This window comes from Ictalurus punctatus, chromosome 13, assembly GCF_001660625.3.
Source record: "Ictalurus punctatus breed USDA103 chromosome 13, Coco_2.0, whole genome shotgun sequence".
Classification (NCBI taxonomy): Eukaryota; Metazoa; Chordata; class Actinopteri; order Siluriformes; family Ictaluridae; genus Ictalurus; species Ictalurus punctatus.
Genome location: NC_030428.2, coordinates 27,228,998 through 27,250,515, shown reverse-complemented (window position 1 = coordinate 27,250,515; position 21,518 = coordinate 27,228,998). Strand labels below are relative to the sequence as shown.

General features: G+C 41.1%; 1 long non-coding RNA gene across 3 annotated transcripts in view; it reads left to right on the top strand.

Annotated features, from left to right (window-relative positions):
* The first annotated feature begins 3,287 nt into the window (after positions 1-3,287).
* Positions 3,288-21,518, top strand: part of LOC108274366 (uncharacterized) — a 43,575-nt gene continuing 25,344 nt past the window's right edge. Inside the window, exons 1-2 of one of the 3 annotated variants that reach the window (XR_008397713.1) lie at positions 3,288-3,930; positions 4,943-5,066. This is a non-coding gene — a long non-coding RNA (uncharacterized LOC108274366). The remainder of the gene's footprint in view (positions 3,931-4,942; positions 5,067-21,518) is intronic. The other 2 variants (XR_006983494.2, XR_008397712.1) reach the window with 2 other exon arrangements.

Genomic DNA, 21,518 nt, shown 5'->3' with positions numbered 1-21,518 from the left:
GAGCTAATGTGTTTTGTTTGAAGGAGACGTTGCTGGAACATAATTCTGCCCTCCGCAATTCTTCACAACCCGTTCCTCTTTTCTCTCTTCATCCCTCTTTTCATCCGTCTCCTTCTCTCTCGGACAGTCCGTGGTTTTTTTTTTTTTTTGTCATTTGTTTTAACAGAAGTTTGTGCTGAACCCCCCCCCCCATACACCCCTCACCCCCCCCACCCCCACCACCATGACCACCATTTTTCCATCTTCTTTCTGTTTTCTGTATTCCTATTATCCTGTCATGCTTTTTTTTTTTTTTTTTTTTTTTTTGAATAATAGAATCATGAAAATTTTGGCCCGCTGCTCAACTGATTTTATTGACTTGGTCTGGCCGGCTAAAAACATGTGGTTAAAGGGTTTATAAATCAAGCAGATTGGCACCAAAGATTTTTTACCATGCATGTAAAATAAATAAAATAAATAAATAAAATAAAATAAAATAAAATAAAATACCGCAAACAATAGAGTGAAGAAGGAAAAATAGTTAGTGTCTGCACGTCTTTACCCGAAACAGCCGTGCAGAACGAGCTGAATTTGACTTTTTCATAGTTTTCAGACAGGTTTTGAGCAGAAGTTCATCATGTTTTAGTATTTTATGTGTAAATTTTGCGTAATATATTGCGATTCCTTTTCCTGAGATTTAACTCTATCAGTAGCAACTGACACGACTGTAGTGACAGCTGGAGGATATCAGAAAGGTTTGCCCTCCTGTGAGCCTTTAGCATGTCCTGTTTATTAGTGTTCTTGGCTTTATTTAGGATTAAATCAAAGCTTCTCACCTCCATGAAGCCCACCATATCAAAAGAAATCATTCTGATCTATATAATATTTCATTGTGGCATATACATGTGTTTATTTGAGATTAAAACTTTATCTATCGGTGTACAGTCAGTCATTGATCAGGAGTGATTTCACGCTAAATCTACTGTATAATATCTAAAAAAACCCCAAAAACAACAACAACAACAACAACAACAACAAAACCACAAAAATAATGGGTATGAGTTGTTTTTATACTCACAAATGCTTTATAATGAAATACGGTTCGATATTTTTAGTGGAACGATGTGTTAATGCACTCTGACATCACTTCCCGTTATAATAAACTCACATCAGCACGAATTATAATGTAATTTACGTGTATTTACATGCTGTACATACTTCATATTTATATATTCATTTAGTATAATTTCAGTTATGAATACTTTTAAAGTATTATACTTCACCCCCCCCCCCCAAAAAAAAAGAGAAGAGATAATTCTGTCATGATTTACTCCCCGTCGTGTCGTTCCAAAACTTTGTGACTTTCTTTCTTCTGTTGAACATAAAAGAACATAAAAAAAAAAAGTGAGAACCGAAACTGTTCGGTTGCCAATACTCTTCGAAATGTCTTCTTTCGAGTTCCTGAGAAGAAAGAAACGCGTGCAGGTTTGGAACGACGTGAGGGTGAGTAAATGATGAGACAGTTTTCATTTTGGGGTGAACCATCCCTTTAACTCTTGCAGATCAATAGAGTACGTTTCTATTTAAAAGGCGAGTATACGGTAAATAATGAATAATCTCATGAGTACTGTTGCTGCAGTGTAATTGTTTAGACCAACAAATCCATCATGGCACACGGTCATTCCCTGTAGCTGAAATACTGCTCCATAATAGTGTGCTACAAAACAAAGTGAAGTGCATTGTGGGTACCCACTTTATATAATTGGATACTAACAATAAACACGGCATTGTGGGATTTCACGAGCGCTCTTTATATACTCTAATAGCAAAAATGGGCACTATGTGGTGAATAACGAAGAGTTTTGGTGGACAAACCAAAAATAATCCTATAGTTGAAGGTTTATCTGTTTAGCTACTTGAATAAAAATTAAACTTATGAGCATAGTCTTCCGCTGTCCTGTTTAATTGAATCCTTGTTAGTGCGACCCAGTTTTAATTCAGGATGTTGGCTCAATTCTCCATATAATTTATAATGTATACAAACTTTTCACTGAATCTACTGTTATTTCACATTACCGTGGATCTAAAATATTTCCAGAATTTATTTATTTATTTTCCACATATAATTTGATATACTGTTGTATATTTTCGAACGTCCCAAACTAATTATGAAGTTATGCTTTAGATTAAATCATTATACAACTTCGTGAATGTAACTCGCTCACGTTTTCTCACAGCTAAAGCATTCTTGTTCAAGCTGACCCGTGCAGGAATGCATTTCCAAGCCTCTGTGAGTTCTCTATTTTCCGTTACGGTACGTTGTGAATTCTGGAAAGGGTCGATGGGGATGTTTGCTCAAACGTATGCTCATACGCCGTCCTCGTATGCTTTCTATACCGGATGATGATCGCGTCAGGCAGCTGGATGGGTCCGGTAGCCATAGTGATACCTGTTATTGTGGTCAAACAGAAGCCTGATAGCGTTATTGTACATGATATGTCAATTTAGCATGACTGAATGAAAGTGTTTGTTTAAATATGGACATTTTATATGCGAATATGTGAACCAATCTCTATCTGCTGTATCCATAGTGTATGTGATTACTAATACTCTTATAGAGCATAACATTATACCCAGTGTTTATAGTGCATACAGTATTTATTTGTTGGGTGTTTCCATGATTGTGGTGTCCTTGTAACTCATTTTTCAACCATGAATCCAAGAAAACATGATTTAATAAAAACAAAATAATTTCAATATCTAATTTTTACTAGGTTTCTTTTCTGACAGGCTGCAATTTGCTCTTAAATGAATAACGGGGTTGAGTTTTTAGCCAAAAGTTCGCAAATACACAAAAAACGTGAACATTAAGGACACTGTAATGTTGCTAAAGTACACAAGTACTGGGACATACTGACGCGTGAGGTTGCGAAAGTCACTGTAAACAAACTCCTCGTGGCATTTCGGCTCTTCTTCAACGATTATTCCTTACATAATGTATACTATATCATTTCATTTACTATTACCTCGATTTATTTTGAATGATATTAATATTTAGTGCTTAAATACGGAAGACACGCGTCACCGACGTCACACTCGACCGCCGTGTGCGATCGCAGGTTGAATTCGGCAAAGCAACTCGCCACAAGAGTCCTCCTCCGTCCCTCGCGCAAGGAGTTGTGGGTAATATTGTTTTGGGAAAAAGTGTTCGCGGAGCCACACTTCGCAAATCTATCGGAAACAGTAGACCATCCGGGTATCTCTGGGATACTCGTTTCAACGTAATACGATTTGGGAGGCGCTAATTCTAATCTCGGGTACTGATTAGGACGGATAGCAGACGAACTGGGGGACTGAAATGTCCACATAAGTTATAATGAATTATTAATGAATGGAAAAATAACAAGATTTTTGAGATGTTTTAATTATTATACGTCAATATAATACGTGTCGTTATAGCCATAGCGCTAGTCGTGGTTTCTAGGTGGCCAAGTTTTTGTAGGATTTATTAATCTTTATGTTATTTTTCTGAAACCTGCACATACAGTAGGTCATTGTGACACTTTATCTGTGTTTAAAATGCATTCTAGCTTTACTTTACATAAATATTTACTTTAAATTGGACATAAATATGAGTATAGATGTTTCAGTCAGCTTTAACTTTTCCTTTATTAAATTTTTTTTAACGCTTTTGGTCTAATAAATATCCACATTTCTTACTGCAGTATTAAACATTTCATATGGATCTACAGAGTATTTTTAAATCTCGACCGTTATTTCTCCGCTGTTCGATCACCAAAAAGACTCTTCAGAACTGTGAGTCGATTCCCACTGTTCACCCAAAAGAAAGGATTCAAAGAACCGATCTCGGGGAGTCGACTCGTTCATGAACGAAACGCCATTAGCTAGCTGTTCCCTTGTCAGAAAAAAACGCCGAACATGACTTGATAAGTAAGTTGATTAAAATGGTTATTATTAGTATTTTATTCTGTCAGTCTTTCATACTGTTTCTAAAAACATGTCTAGATGACGAAACCTTTCATTTACAGCGAAATAGTTTATCCAAATGTCGCTTTAAGCTAGTCTGACAAACTGGATTAGCATCCACGCTAACTAGTTAACGCACATTAGCATAATCAGAGCTGGAAATAAACTGGTCAGTTATTAATTATTATTTTTGACTACGCTTATATTCATTGTGCTCATGTTCCTGCTTCAGAAACGTCTCCATTAAGCCAACATTCATTAAATTTGGTTAGAAACTGCGCTCAAAAAGTGTCTAGCAGTCACCAGATGATGTCTTAAACTAATTTGCATGGTCATTTGCATGGTCATTTGCATATCAAAGCCTTTTACCTGAGGAAGAAGGATACTGAAAAGACACTTTGAATAAAATAGAAGAGAGTTTTATTAGAATAGATAACATTTCTCGCAGAAAGAAGTCGACTTGGGTCACGGCTCCACAAACAAACTATTTATGTATTTTTAAAAAGCTGTACTTTCTATTAAAAATGTAGACAAAACAAATAAATAGACCCAAAGGAAAGGTTACAGTTGGAATAATTGCATTTTTACTGTAAATATCGCCAAGAAGATAGTTTAAAACGAAACACGAAATGTGTGAGGCGACAAAAAAACGGTGGTCAGGGATTGGTTGTTGGGAAGAATCGTGATCAGTGATTGGCCGGCTAATTAAATGATATGTCCGGCTGTGAACTGAATATACAATACAGATTCTGTACATCTCTATTTCTGTGTATCTTTACAAACGTACATGCGATCTTATTTTACAGGCGCTCCTCTGTGATTGTAAAGATATTTGACTGCTGCTAATTGTCGTATGTTGTCTCGTAGCGCCTGTATCAGTGACCCTTCCCCGGATATGAAACACTTCCCAAATCATGAAATAATTTTTTTTTAAATGTTGCTTTTTGATATTTGTGATTAGGAATTGTGATTTCAGATTGCTGTGGGAAGTTTGGTTCTCCCCAAACGGAGTTAAAATAAGAGCCAGCATCTCTTCTGTACTCCAGTGCGTCTTGGACAGCTGGGACGCCATTTTGTGAATGGAGCGTGATCACATACAGGTTGGTAGAAAAACACAACACTCTAGAAAGTCTCTCCTCTTTAGTAAATGTATTTATTTTACATGGGCTTGTCACCACGTACCGCACGCCACTGTTACAAGACATAAGATGACAGCAGCGATTTGAAACCATCGCAAGCATTCTAACCTTATCAATGTCTATTGCATCTGCTTTTTTATTTCTTTACATTTTTTTAGTGAAGTAAAGAACTTTTGCTTAGCTGTAGGTGAAAAGCACAGTGTATAAGAGCTGTAACAGTGATGTATATTATTCCAGCTTTAAGAGACAATTTGTTTATCACGATTAACCTAACATTAAACATGTGTGCTTATGATGATAATCACAAAGAGGTGACAAGACATGAATTCACACCAGTATCAAGAAATTAGGGCTTTTGCTGACACATTAATAATATGTCAAAGAGTTGATATACCCTTTTTGTTTTGTTTCTATTCTCTGAGGTTCAAAAGCTTACAAAAGTTTAAATTTGACTCCCATTGAAGCTTAAACTTGACTCCCACTGAAGCTTTAATTTGACTCCCACTGAAGCTTTAATTTGACTCCCACTGAAACTTAAATTTGACTCCCATTGAAGCTTAAATTTGACTCCCATTGAAGCTTAAATTTGACTCCCATTGATGCTTAAACTTGACTCCCACTGAAGCTTTAATTTGACTCCCACTGAAGCTTTAATTTGACTCCCATTGATGCTTAAACTTGACTCCCACTGAAGCTTTAATTTGACTCCCATTGAAGCTTAAATTTGACTCCCATTGATGCTTAAACTTGACTCCCACTGAAGCTTTAATTTGACTCCCACTGAAACATAAATTGGACTCCCATTGAAGCATAAATTTGACTCCCATTGAAGCTTAAATTAGACTCCCATTGAAGCCTAAATTGGATTCCCATTGAAGCCTAAATTGGACTCCCATTGAAGCCTAAATTGGACTCCCATTTGAAGCCTAAATTGGACTCCCATTGAAGCCTAAATTGGACTCCCATTGAAGCCTAAATTGGACTCCCATTGAAGCCTAAATTGGACTCCCATTGAAGCCTAAATTGGACTCCCATTGAAGCCTAAATTTGACTCCCATTGAAGCCTAAATTGGACTCCCATTGAAGCCTAAATTGGACTCCCATTGAATCTTAAATTGGCCTCCAGTGAAGCCTAAATTGGACTCCCATTGAAGCCTAAATTGGACTCCAATTGTAGCCTAAATTGGACTCCCATTGAAGCCTGAATTTTGCTTGAATTGACGTAAATTTGGGTGAACTGAAAGTCGCCATCTTTGACGGACTCTGCGCAGTAGGTGTAAATTGGAGCGAGTGTCTGTGCAATAGAGAGCATTGAGGCCAGAGTCTGCACAATACATACGTCCAGTCACACAGCCCATATTGGGCATAGACACGCCCCTTCTTCATGCCAGGAGTGCACACAGTGATGAACAAAATCTAAGTAGGTAACATTAAAGATTAAGAAGTCATTGTTTACCCAAGCTCTTTACTTTACAGTATAGCTCCACTTTAAAATATTTTCCCAAGCATTGTGTTCATAGATTTTAGAAATACAATTTAGCATGCTAGTTCTTTGTGAGATTTAAAGCATGTGTTTTATTCATATCTGTATGTAGAGAGTTTCTGAGGAACCTGGAAAATGTGGTATGTGTTTTCACTATACATGTGGCTCTAATTATGATGCAAACTACAACAAACTGTAAAACAATCCAGTGTCATATAAACAACTATAAGGTTTTGATGGTGTTTACACCCAAAACTTAAAATGCTAAGTAACATGATGTAATGAATGAAACGGTCAGCTTCACTTTCAGTTGAAGGCTTTGGTTTTGTACCGGATCAATCTTAATTTTCTGGTTTAACGCCAGCAACGAGTGTTACTAATTTGGTTGGGCGTAATCCAGTTATAATTCTTTGATCGTTCCCGCTCTGATGTTAGTGCTCGAAGTGGGTTTTTTTATGGGTGTAACAACATGCCGTGTGATATTGTATTATTGAAGATGAGGCTCTCGATTCAATCCATGAGATGTAATAGAAATTTAAACTTAATCAAGCCCACATTCCCTCTTCTGGAAAACTTAGTTTCTCTTTATCTCAAATCAGTAGAGGCTACAGGGGTTTACAAAAAACTTGCATATACAGTATAAAGTGTCTCATGCTGTTAGGTTAACCTAAATTTGACTCCCATTAAAGCTTAAATTTGACTCCCGTTGGAGCATAAATTTGACTCCCATTGAAGCTTAAATTTGACTCCCATTGAAGCTTAAATTTGACTCCCATTGAAGCTTAAATTTGACTCCCATCGAAGCTTAAATTTGACTCCCATCGAAGCTTAAATTTGACTCCCATTGAAGCATAAATTTGGCTCCCATTGAAGCATAATTTTGACTCCCATTGAAGCTTAAATTTGACTCCCTTTGAATCATGAATTTGTCTCCCATTGAAGCCTAAATTTGACTCCCATTGAAACTTAAATTTGACTCTCATTGAATCATGAATTTGACTCCCATTGAGTCATAAATTTGACTCCCATTGAATCATGAATTTGACTCCCATTGAAGCTTAAATTTGACTCCCATTGAAGCTTAAATTGTACACGAATTGACGTAAATTTGGGTGAACTGAAAGTCGCCATATTTGATGGAGTCTGTGTAGTAGGTGTAAATTGGAGCTAGTGTCTGTGCAGTAGAGAGCATTGAAGCCAGAGTCTGCACAGTAGATACGTCTAGTCACACAGCCCATAGGCAGCCCATATTAGGCACTGTTACAGCAAACAGGAGCTGAAAGATTCCCCCAAGTCCTCAAGGTCTGAGTTTTTAGGAGAGCTTCGACTTCGAGAGCTTGTGACATTTACAGTAAATGAGTGGTAACGTCCACGCATCCAACATAAAATTTTTTGTGTCAGTCAGTAGAACTACACAAAAATTGTATTGCGACAACTTTGTATCAAATCAAACACTGTGTATCGTTGCATCCTCCTGAAACCCTGTCACAGTGAAAATACAAAGTCAAAATGATATTTTCCTCACTTCAAGCGCAGACTTAACGGTGATGTCTCGGGATGGACTTTTTGAAATTTAATAACGACAGCGTGTTATCAAAAGAGGACGTTACTTTTTCAGAGGAAGCAGTACGCACTTGATTACTTAAACTCTTTATTTCACCTTACCTAATATAAGTGCTATTTCTCTGCTTAATCGCTCTGCCTGGATACCTTCTTCACCGATCGTCATGAAAAGTACCAAAATGTTATACGACACTGCATGAGCACCAAAAGTAGGGGTCTAAAATACTATCTATGAAAGTAAAGATCCAGTGCAGTCATTATTATTATTATTATTATTATTATTATTATTATTATTATTTAAATTGAATTATATTTAAATGTCAGCAGGCACATGCAGAGCATTGAGGAAATAATGTGGCTTGTTTAAATAATTAACGTGTTGAGGTTCATGAGTCCAAGCTGGGCCAGATCTTAGAACATAAAATGACCATAGGACTCGTAGAGTGTTAAATATGGCATGAACATTAAAGATTCCAAGATACATAAAAGCTCACAGGTTTAAAGATTTTCATATCAAGACTGTTTCACATGTCAGTGCCGGGTATTGCATCTTCCAGAGATGATCTGATGCATAATGACTGCATGTGCGAGATCACACCTCCTGGAATGTGAACAGTTTGGCACATCACAACAAAGTCAAATAACGGAGGGATCACATCGTCAGTGCGAGATCCTGCACCTGACAGGTATGAGCTGTGCCTCCAGGTGGGGAGGTTCTTGGGTCCATGCCCAGGCAGGAAGTCTTAAAAGTTCAGAAACAAAAGCTGTACTATGAAGGGTGGCTGGCATGGAGAACCCAAACGGAGGAGAGGTAACACAGGGCCGCACGCTATTCATTCAGTACTGAGTACTCTGCCTTGGATTGTGTTTGACATATATTACTGCCGGTGGTGTTAACGCCTGACGACAGATAAATCTGTAGCCTGGGAGCCTGGGGCAAAAGATCACGCGTCCTCAATGTTGGATTTTTATTCACGGTTGCCTGGCAGACAAGTCGTATCAGTAGGATATCGTTCTATAAATAAATGTAAATTGCATGTAATGGTTTAAGAAAACTCAGTGATAATGCAAACAACAAGCGGAAACACTGCTGTCCTACGCACAAGCGCCTTCAAGCTGGCATTGAAGTGTCTGAGATTTTTCTTTGAGTCTAAGCTGCTTTGGACCTTCTTTTTTTTTGGTTTGGTAATTTGTTTTGGTAAATGGTCTGCACTTATATAGCGCTTTTTTTAAACTTAGCAGTTCTACAAAGCACTTTACACTGATTCTCATTCACCCATTCACACTCACACACTCTCACACACCAATGGTGTCATACAAGGCGCTAGCTTGCCATCAGGAGCAATTTGGGTTCAGCGTCTTGCCCAAGGACACTTTGGTATGTGGAGTCACGTGGAATCAAACCGCCAACCCTACGATTAGTGGACAACCCGCTCTACCACCTGATCCACAGCTGTTTCAATCCATGGCTTCCAGAATATTTTTATGCCTCCATCGATGAGTGGTAGAGACTTTTGTTTTTGGGTTGTCCATCAGTCTATCCATCCATCCATCCATCTATCTGTCTGTCTTTCCGAGATTCTCATTAGCGTGATAGCTCAAGATTTATATCAAATTCTCATTGTGACCAGTAAATGAATTTATTCGATTTTGGAATTGATCCGGTCAAGGTCACAGCAAGGTTAAATTTCCCTCAACACCCCGTCACCGCCATTCGCTTCAAGTTCTACATGTTTATTTAGGGCTGCAGCTAACGATTATTTTTAAATGTATTTTTAAAAAATATATTAAATGAAACTATTTATTATAACATTTTAAAATCGGCCTGAATTCTAAACTAGGCGAAATGATATAACAGTTCACTAACTACAATACAACATCAGTGGCATTTATCAGTAATCTGTCACAGCGTGAGAATATTATCAAATGCCATCAAAAGTCAACCAAATGAGACACTCGGATTAAATCAAGATGTACATCTTCTACCGCTCATCACTTTATTATGACTCCCCACACGTTTTACAGTCTGTTTTTCAAGCCGCGATTTGTTAAAATTATGAACAGACGTATTCAAAATAAAGATCTGCTGCCTGTTTTGCTAACTGAAACTGTCCAATGCTAAATTCGTTTCATTCGCCTTGCGTGTACGTGGGGTGGGGGAATCGATTCCAATCTTTTATTTTTCTTCTCTCGTTTAACAAGCGGAGAAGGCACCACGGCTCATGGCCAAATGTTTTGTCAATGACTCTTTTGTCCAGGTTGCAAAGGCACTCGATTATGGCCGAGTCGTCCCCTACTAAACTGCTAGTCTCCGTATAGGTGCACCAGGTACCAATCCTTCCAGTTCTCACTGTACCATTTCTATAACACTTCATAATCAAATAATCAAATTATTCCCTTTGACCTCCTGACTACAGCGTACCATCAAAGCACTCCTCGAAGTAAAGATGTTCGAAAAGGTTCTTTAGAGCAATACCACAGAAGAACCGAAGAGAAAACATCTGCAATACAACTTAATTAGGTACACAAATAAACGTGTGTAGGATTTGGTAAACAAATATGTAAAAAGTTAAATGAACATGTCCGGTGCTTTTCCTGCCTGTGCCCGTGATTTCACAACACACAGCACCATTCCTCGATAATAAAGCTCTTTTCCACCAGGAATGTTTACATGACTTTTACCGTCTTGTTGTAGAGCGTAGCGTTGCGGTCGTTCTGCATTACCGTACACATTTAAAAAAAACCATCAACATGCCAGGGTTGTCAGAATATTTATGGCGGAAGGTTTCTGCAGGGTTTTTACCATGTGAAGACAGAAATCGCCTCTTGGACAACATTTTGTAACTGTATCGAATCTCCTCGTTTCCATGCTGGGATCGTATTGAATCTAGATGTAATTATAGAAAACCTGGCAACTCGGACGAGACGAGAATTAGCTCCGAAAGCTGCGTCTCCAGTACCTCTAATTGCTGGTCACGCTAACTAAGCGTTCATTCCTCGTCGTAGATGTACGTTACTTTTGCGATTCGATACGAAGACATCACGAAGACGCTGGAAATCCCCGTAAAACCTTTACGTGTCATAGTACGGCGCGTACGAAACGCCTGTTTATGTAAAAACCCTGAGTTAAACGCCGTCGGGTTTTCATAATCCGAAATAACGAATTGAATCGGATGTAGGAAAGTTTGCAGTTTGGTCCGGACCGTCTAAACTAAGAGCGTTATCTCATGCTCCAGGCCTGATCCTGATCAGCATGCCGTCACGGGCTACGAGCAGCTGGAATAGGTGAAATCCAAATAAACAGATATTCTCAGAGCTATAAATCTGTAGCATCTGAAAATATCTGAAGAGTGAGGCTTGGTGTTCCATAAGGATCTGTTCTAGGACCGCTGCTTTTCCTCTTATATGTTGCCACTGGGTACAATTATTTGTAAAGAATTCTAGGAAAGAGCAGTGGAAAATTAAACGAGGGTAAGCCAGGTATTACACAGGAGACCTCATTGGACCTTTTAGCCGTTAGGCTGATGGGACAGAGTGCACGAGTACAAGATGATCGGTACGGCCATATTTAACTGTCATTACGCCGTTCCCAGACACGTCCCATGCGCTTTTATGATCTTTTTATTGCTTCGGATAAAAGATAAGAAGCAGGAGTTGTGTTTTGCAGTTTAATGCATATGAAGATGTATTCAGCATTGATTCAATTACTTCAGGCGATCCATCATGCACTCCATCATGCACTCCAGGAGAAACAGTGGGAGAACCGTAAAAGCTTCGGTCTGACTCGCCTCCAGAGAAAATACTTTTGCTCTCTGGTCGAGCGCGCGAGTCCCGATAAGAAGTCGGAACAACGTCCGACTGCCAGACAGAGCCCCCCGAATAAGATAATAAAATAAAATAAGATTGTGATTCTTTGCTCTGGACTCCTCCCGTGTGCTGATGTTCTAAAATACGACCCCGTTAAAGAGAAAGACCTTCCGTAGTTAGAGCAGCTCAGGTTGAATTCAGACCTTTTAAAACGTAAACACGCACAGGGAAATGAATGAACATGTAGGTGTAGGTATAGTATTGCCTACGAGTCGAGTGTGTCCGCAGGTGTTCGGATTTACGGCAGTATTATAGAGGGCATTGTCTGCCAAGTCCACACTGGCTGAAGCTCCTGCCTGCCAGGCTTTGCGCTACACGTCCTGCCAAGCCTTGATGAGACACTGCGCATTCCAAGTGAAAATGCTGCACAAAAACTTTGTGTATGTGGGTTATAAATATTCAAACAGAGCATGCTGAAACAGAGCATGAGCGCACCGGCCCGCGCGAGCTGTCTTGATTTAAACCCTATTTAGTCTAAACACATAGAAACCTTAGTGTGTCCAGGGATATAAGTCCCGATTAAATTCTTCTCGTCGTCCATCCAGATTCACGTCCCAGTTTTACTATTGGAATATTTATTTTCATTATCAGTGTTTCGCTTTAGTTTGGGGACGGACATGAAACCAGCAAATAGCAGAGCTGTTTGGTTTTCTGGAGTCCGTCGAAAGGTGCGATAGTCGATTCTTCTAGAAATGATATTCGTTTAAGTAGAGTGGCAACAGCGTGTTTATTATACAGCTTATAAAGAACGGTAAGCTCTTATACAGCGCTTTTGTTTTTAACCTGAGCGGTTCTACAAAGCGCTTTACACTGTGTCTCATTCGCCCATTCGCACACACACACTCACTCACACACCAATGGTGGCAGAGCTGCCACGCAAGGCGCTAACTTGCCATCAGGAGCAACTTTAGGGTTCAGTGTCTTACCCAAGGACACTTCGGTATGTGGAGTCACGTGGGCCGGGAATCGAACCGCCGACCCTACGATCAGTGGACGACCCGCTCTACCACCCGATCCACAGCCGCCCCTAGAGAGAAAGACAAAACAGGACAGCAAAGCGAAGACAGTCTTGAGCATTCTCAGTATGTGCTCTCATGAGGTTTTCAGCTGTCAGTATCGGTCTTAGCAAGTTCGCATTGCTAGCTGCTCAGGAGTTCTAATGTAATAAAACTAACTAGCTGACACGTGCGCATTACAAAGCAAAACAGGACAGCAAAGGCGCTTCTGGCCATTCTCATAAAACCAGTACAAGCTGAATTCATGAAGTAACTTCTCTTCAACAGGTCAACATCCCAGGACATGCTAAAATGCTAACACCAGTAGAGACAGGAGTTTACTGCTTGCGCTGGCAAAAACGCAGCTGTACCAATATATTGTAGGGGTGTGGCTCTGTGTACACGGCTGGGAATTGTTGGCTGGTTCAAAAAATCATTCCAGTGTTGTTGCACTCTGCCTTCTTAACCGTCTTACCCATAGATTGTATGTAGAAAGTTGGAACACACGGCAAAAATGATCAACAGTATCGATGGTACAACAAATATCGATGGTGCAGAAGCACGGAGACGCACACGCGTGCATGTAGACAGTGCACGGATGCAGACTACTACATAATGTGTCCATGTGAGTCATGAACGTGTGAGGAGGCTGCTACCTCTGCGCTCTCGTCTCTCTCTCCGAGCCAAACCGCATTCCTGCAGCAGCTGCCATCACCGCCATCTGCACCGCTGACGCTGTTCCACTCCGCTCGGCCGAAGAATTTATTTAACTTTCGCTTTAGAAATATTAGACGGAGAAACACGGACTCTGAGGTCTGCGTCTGCCTTCCTCCCCTCCGCTCTTTTACATTTGATCATTATGCGCGAGTGGTTTGGGGCCTCTGATTTGCGATGTTTTTCTGCCGTTCTTAGCGCTCTTGTGGAACGCTGCGTGTGCCCTGGCACGGCCTGATCTGGCTGCCTGAAATGGATACGAAAGCCAGATTTTTCTAAACACACATTCTCTCCAGTGCATAGAGAGATATAGCAGGGATTTTTTTTTTTTTTTTTTTTTTTTTTTTTTTTTTATAAAAGAAGAAGAAAAAAGCTTCTTTTAAAGAAAGATATGACAGAACTACTGGAGGAAAGAGTCAGGACAGTGTAAATACACACATCGTTATAAAAACATACCATGGGGACATGCGGGAAAATAAATGTCTCACCCAAACGTAGATAGCATCTAGAACAAGACAGAATGGAGGCGTTCCAGCCTGTAAAAATACATCTATGATTTTATGACTCGAGGCGATGACTTCTAGCTGGACAGTGACTGGCGTGGACGAGGTAAGCTCAGGGCAGACGCATCTCTCGTCTTTTACTCCAAAACGCATTCTTCCGTGAGAGTTATGTTTTCTCTCTGTTTGCCTTGGTCGCGAAACGTCCTTTATTTCCTAACGGACCGAACGGCAACGTCCGTCTCTTTGATCGGACCCAGTTGGACAGCGAGTGCGTATCACTCACATCTAAAGAAAGCCATTCCACCGTCCATCGTTTGTTTTTTAATCCTCGGTTTCTAAAAGACCACTCTCATAATAAAACTCCACAAACGGTGAATGGTCACGGTGATGTGTGACCTTTTGGCGACCTTCAAGTGAACTCAAGTATGACCTCTGCATGGGTAAATGTAACAGTGACCATAGTTGCTATATGAATTCAAAGCGTTGAGAAGTCGAAGCGATCTACTCGCAAGGCCAGCCATCCCGTGACGTGATTGGTTAAACTCGCTCTACAGATGAAACATGCTCTTTGAAGTTTCTTTAATATATAACAATTCATTAAACAATATGAACGACAAAGGGATGTAACTGTTGGATTGTGTAATGAATCCACATATCTGAAAGAATTATATATAATCTGTCCTGGATGCAGACTCGTGCATCCAGGCCAAGTGAGAAAACGCCCAAAGTTCGCTTTCAAAGCTACGGCTTTTAACACTTTCAGTAATTAATTACACTATGACAGGAAAAAAAAAGATGAGCACAATGAGACATCAGGGGTGCTTTAGCTCAAGTCGGGGAAAAGGGAGAGACACTCGGACAGAGCCGAGGACAGGGACATACAGAGACGTTGCTAAAGGAAGAGTTACAGATGAAGTAGATTAGAGAGAACTCCAGAGACACAGCCGTGGACAGAGAGAGGCAGAGACAAAGCAGAGGATGGAGACAGACAGATACGCCTCAAAATAGAGGAGAGAGAGACAGACAGAAATGGAGTAAAAGAGAGAGACAGAGACAAAGCCAACGAGAGCGACAGATGGAGACAAAAGTAGAAGAGAGAGAGAGAGAGAGACAAATGAGGCAGAGGAGGGAGACCGACAGAAACAGATTAGAAGGGAGAGACAGACAGAAACAGAGTAGAAGAGAGAGACGGAGACAAAGCCGAGGAGAGACAGATGGAGACAAAGCCGAGGAGAGACAGATGAAGACAAAGCCGAGGAGAGAGACAGATGGAGACAAAGCCGAGGAGAGAGACAGATGGAAACAAATTAGATGTGAGAGACAGGGACAAGGTTGAGGAGAAGGACTTGCAAAAACAGAGTGAAAGAGGGAGACAGAGACAAAAGCTGAGGAGAGAGACCGACTGAAACCGAAGAAAAGGGAGACAGAGACCAATCCGAGGAGAGAGACGGACAGAATCAGAGTAGAAGAGAGAGACAGGGATGAAGTGGAGGAGAAGGACTTGCAAAAACAGAGAGAAAGAGGGAGACGGAGACAAAACCTGAGGGGAGAGACAGACAAAAACAGAGAAGAAGAGAGAGATGGAGACAAAGCAGAGCAGAGAGACAGACAAAAACAGAGTAGAAGAGAGAGATGGAGACAAAGCAGAGCAGAGAGACAGACAAAAACAGAGTAGAAGAGAGAGACGGAGACAAAGCAGAGAGACAGACACAAAGAGAGTAGAAGAGAGACAGACAGAAACATAGTAGAAGAGAGACAGAGACAAAGCAGAGCAGAGAGACAGACAGAAACGGAGTAGAAGAGGGAGACGGAGGCAGAGCAGAGAGACAGACAGAAACAGAGTAGAAGGGAGAGACGGAGGCAGAGCAGAGAGACAGACAGAAACAGAGTAGAAGAGAGACAGACAGAAACGGAGTAGAAGAGGGAGATGGAGACAAAGCAGAGCAGACAGACAGTAGATGAGAGAGAGACAGAAAAGATCTGAAGGAAGAAAAAGCAGATGAATTACAGCTTCCTGCATCGTTATTACATAAAGAACACATAAAGAACTGGCATTCATGTCGTCCTCTTTTCCCCGGCCATAAATTCCTTCAAACTCCTCCTCTTCATCTCTTAAAGCTTTCCATTGCTAACATCCAGACATGAGACCGCTACTGTTATCCAGAGGTCTTGTTTTTGTTTATGCGAGCCTGTTTTCTGTTCCCGTAACGCCTTTCTGTTAATCGCGAGTCTATCGTAAGAAGATCTTCACCGTGTAATCTGACCTGGAGAACACGCGTTCTCACACAGTCGGTTCTAGAATTAAGGCCAGATTTTGTAGTATTGAACGATAGACGCTGCAGTCGTTAGGTTAAAGGAGATGGAAAAGAAAAGCATAAAGACCTAGAGAAATCTCTAAAACTCGACGTCTAACGCCGTCGCTCACGGAACCTTCGGTTTCGTCACATCACTACGACTAAAAAAAAAAAAAAAATCCAAGTCTATGCAGGACTCGTACTTTTGGGAAGTATGCACCACTGAAGCATGAGTAATGGACGTTAATACGCATGTCTGTGGAAGTCATTCATTAGAAATGTTCAAATAATGCATCAGGCTTATTGTCTGTGACCCAGACGATGGTGGTTTCGCTCCATTAGTCCACATAAAAGATATTACAAGATTTATTAAACATCCTTATTGCTATAAGCTCAGTTCGGGGGGAAACATTTCCATGTGTGTTTGAACGGATCGTCACACGAGCAGCATGAGGTTCTCCATCAGCACGGGTCAGTTTCATAGACTTTAGGAAAAATGTCTCCAGAAATCTCGGTATCTCTTCAAACCTTTTTTTTTTTTTGCACGGCTCATAATCAACGCTCGGCTCGAGGAATGTGTGTCTCACAAACTGCACATGGTCCACTGCTAAATAATGACCCGCTGGAGCATCTATGCAAGTCAGCTAATTATTCCAATATGGAGCAGAAGGCAGATTTCATCATCACAAAGGAAATACCTACTCCTTTGTTCTTCGGGTTTCGTCCTGCGTGCGTTTCTTACTGACGGTAACTTGGATTTCTTAGCGTGCTAGAACCGAGGTCACGAGGCAGATTTGAAGCCTTGTCACACGCTGGGCCAAAGCATCGTCTCACCACGATCGTGCTTCCCAGCTAGATCACGCCGAGCTTCACGAGCGCTCCTCGGCGAACACTGAGCTGAAGGTCTGAATGGAGAAAAAAGAAAAATAGCACGACGGAACATCGCTTAGACCTCGGTGGAAACGTTTACTCAGTGCAGGTTTTTTTTTTCTTTCCCCCAGTCCGCTTATAGATGAGGAACGAAGACGAAGGAGAGGAAAGAGTGTGGGACCTGATGATGGGTTTTGTCACGCGGGGTGGTGGAGGTTCCCTGTAAGATGTCATGATCGGCCTGAATCCCGCGACTTTTATTGAACGATATCGAAGCCAGGGCCAGCAGATCCATGCAGGAGAACTAGTTGATTACCATAACGACATGATGGGTACTCTCATATGCTAATTACCCGTTAACAAGCTTAGCAACGCTTGCAGAACATTCGCCGGGACTGTAAATAAACCGAACGAGTTCATTATAAAACTGAAATCAAATGATATAAACGTGTGCTTTGTGCTGAACGTCAGATACAGTACTTATTGAATTCTTCGATAACGCCGTCACCCTGATGAACAATACGCTGATTTTTATTTCCTTAAATCAAACCCCCGGTCCGTCTTTTGCGAGCGAAGACGTTTACGGCTTTATCAGTTTGGCAGCACAGACGAGGGAAGCTAAGGCGCGTCGAGAAAGATGTCTTGCCGCTCTGCTCCGAAGTCGAGGCAGCAGGTTATTAAGGTTCGTATAGGATATAAAATAGGCGGTCATGGAAACGTATTATGAGGCACAACAAAACGGATTTTCCGACGGACATCTCGATCATCCAAATCGTTGATGGAAGCTGTCTGCGATTCCCAGTCCTATCGTCAATCACGTGAAGCCGAACTGTATGTACACCTATAAGTTGCGGTCCATGACGGTGCTGCTCTCCGTCCAATTACAGCCAGATGTGGACTGATTAGCGCCATGTGGACATGTGGAAAAAAAGAAAGTGATTTCAGTAATTGAATACCGGCGCCTCAAACAATACCCGAGCATACCCCTAGCTGGTTGTTGGTTGTGATGTCGTAATGTCAGTATCCTACCCCTTGGTTAGCAACTCTTGGAATCGACTAAACTGATCCCATCGAATTTCTGCTCACTGTTGGTATGTTGGTGTTTGTAATCATCGCTGCCTTCAAAGCCATTGGTTACGTGACCCTTTGTGGGTACTGCTTTTTAAAATGGATTAGTACACAGAATATACAGCAAGGCATCAAGGCAACTGCCTTCTCTTTTGGCACAGTCTCTCTCGGATATTTGGTACGCTAGTTCATGGGCTTTGTGCAGATTTTGCGGGAAGCCAAGCAGAATGGTAGAGTCATTAACTAAAGAGGAAAGGGGTGAAGGGCAAACTTGAAGGAGGCAGAAGAAGATTTGCAACCTAGTGGACAAGTACATAGAGAAGGGTATTGTAGTCGGTTGAGCCTGTTGGCATGGAATTCTAAAAGCAAACTAGAAAGTCCAAAAAGCTTCAAAGTGTCTTAACACGTCTGAGCTGCTGCTGTCATCGGAGTTCGGGCAGCATGTAAACCTCAGCTAATTATATCCGCTGTCTAAATAATACAATTCTGAAAAGCACAATAGTGCTCTTTAACCGAGCCTTTCTCTCTGTGGGCTGAAGGAAAATGGATTTGACTGATTTGTTTGTTTAACTGGTCAAGTAGCGAACTTTCCTCTGTACACACACTCCACACACTCAGAGCGGGGGCCATATGAACAAAACATCCAGCGTTTGTTTTGGATGGAATTAAAAACTTTGTCAGAGGAGTGTTTATACAGAAATTTGTCTACCTGCTACTTCCAGTCTTCCCTTTATTATAGCTATGGTTATATTTACATGGCAGAATAACGTATTAGAGTTATTATTTGACATTTTTTTTTTATGCCATTTGACAGACGGCCTTATCCAGAGCGACTTACATTTTATCTCGTTTAAAACAACAACTGAGCAGTCGAGGGTTAAGGGCCTTGCTCAAGGGCCCAACAGTTGGTAGTGCTGGGATTTGAACTCACGAAATTCCGATCAGGAGTCCAACCCTCAGTCCAACCCTATTATATTTGCCCAAGCATTGGTGGCAGAGTGGGTAGCATTGTTACCTCACAGCTCCAGGGTTCCCGGTTTGATTCTGAACTCGGTTACTGTCTGCTGAGTTTTGAGTTTGTTCTCCCGGTGTTCCCTTGGGTTTCCTTAAGGTTTAACAGGTGTCACCGACTATCCGAAAACACGCAAGGAGGTGGATTGGATACACTAAATCGCCCCTAGGTGTGACTGTCTGTGTGAATGGTGCTCTGTGATGGATGGATGGATGGACTGGCATCCCTTCTGCCCAGTGTTACCAGGATTGACTGTGCAACCCTGACCAGGTTAGAACGCTTACTGAAGATGAACTATTTTTAGGCCCTCTAATGTTCACCTATTATATCCATGCACTTCTTTGTCCAACATAACGCTACTGTAGCTTTTACTTCTACAATGATGACATTGAAGTATACTTGTCAGCAGCACCACTATACTGTGTAAAAGACATACACTGTAAAGTATGTTGACACCTGACCATCATACCCATATGTGCTTTTTGAACATCCCACTCCAAAACCACGGGTGTTAATATGGAGTTTTTGCTGTTATTATACCCCCCGACTCTTCTGGGAAGACTTTCCTCTAGAAGTTGGAGCACGGCTGTGGGGATTTCTGTCCATTCAGCCACAAGTCAGGTCAGGCATTGATGTTGGGTGATTAGGCCTGGCACAAATTCTGTGTTCCAGTTCATCCCATAGTTGTTCAGTGGGGTTGAGGTCCGGGCTCTGTGCAGGACACTCTAGATCACACCAAACAAGATGCTAGAACAGGTTTGGGCCTCTTAAGCCACTTTTCCACTGCACGACTCGACTCGACTCAGCTCGCTTTGCTTGCTTTTCCACTGCACTGCACTCCTCAACGTGGAAGCCATCTTCCACTCGTCTTCACGCAGGAATAACGTTGCATCATCGAAGCCGTGTACAAATACACGGCCAGGCCGTATTCCAAACGCCTTCCCTTCTCACTGAACACGGACCCTATTAAGGATGTAAAATAACGTCGTTCTAGAACCCACGTAGCGCTCGAGATGACCAGGTTAGATTCAGCCTCGACAGGAGCGACTTCGATAAACGCCTGTTTGGAAATCGGTAACAAGCGAGACGTAAAAATCGATCAGTAGAATATTACCGTACGCGAAGTACGTATTGAATGACACACATTTATCCAGGCACAATACAGAACCAGTCGTTAAGATGAATTCCCTACTCCCTCGCATTTAATATCGGCTCGCTTTCAACCTCGACCGAGGTGGTACTACAAAAAGTACCACATACCAGGTACTATCCACAGTGGAAATCCCCCAAAAAGTGAGCGGAGTCGAGCCGTACCGTGCGGTGGAAAAGTGCCATTAGTTCCAGTTAAGGAAAATCTTAATGTCACAGCTATACTATACAATCGTGTGCTTCCAGTGTAGCAACAGTGTGGGAAAGCTCCATCATGGGTGTGTTGGTCTGGTATCCATATACTTTATGCCATATAGTGTGAACAGAAATGATCTAAATTCAGGTCAAACAGAAATACTAACTTTGGTCTATTAGTTTATCTGCGTAAAATGTGACTGAATTCATCCTAAAGCTTGATGGGCATTATGAAGGTCGGTGTAACCTTAAATGCCCGTTTATCATCTGATTCCAATGTAAGTAACAACTCTAAAACTGCACATTTGCATTTAAGGATCATAGCCAAAATATAATATATCCTAACACTACATGATAGTGAGAAACTACCTAATGCTTTTATAACCTTTAGATTGAACTCCTCGTCAACGTAATGCTTTAGGTGGTCCGTACAAAAATAAGGAAGTCTCATTTCCTATTGCATATCATCCCTTTTTCCTACGTTGGCTGTAAATTCTGAAATAGCTGGTTAGGAATGCTCTGAAGCCCTGTAGGAGATTTAAAATCCAGAATGAAAACATGTATTGAGTCTTCAGTCTTGTTTTTCAAATTTCTATTCATTTCAGTTGGAGTAATTCATTCGTGAAGATTATTATTATTATTAGTAGTAGTAATATTATAAGTAGTATGTAGTCTTAAAAATCAACAAATGTCACATCTT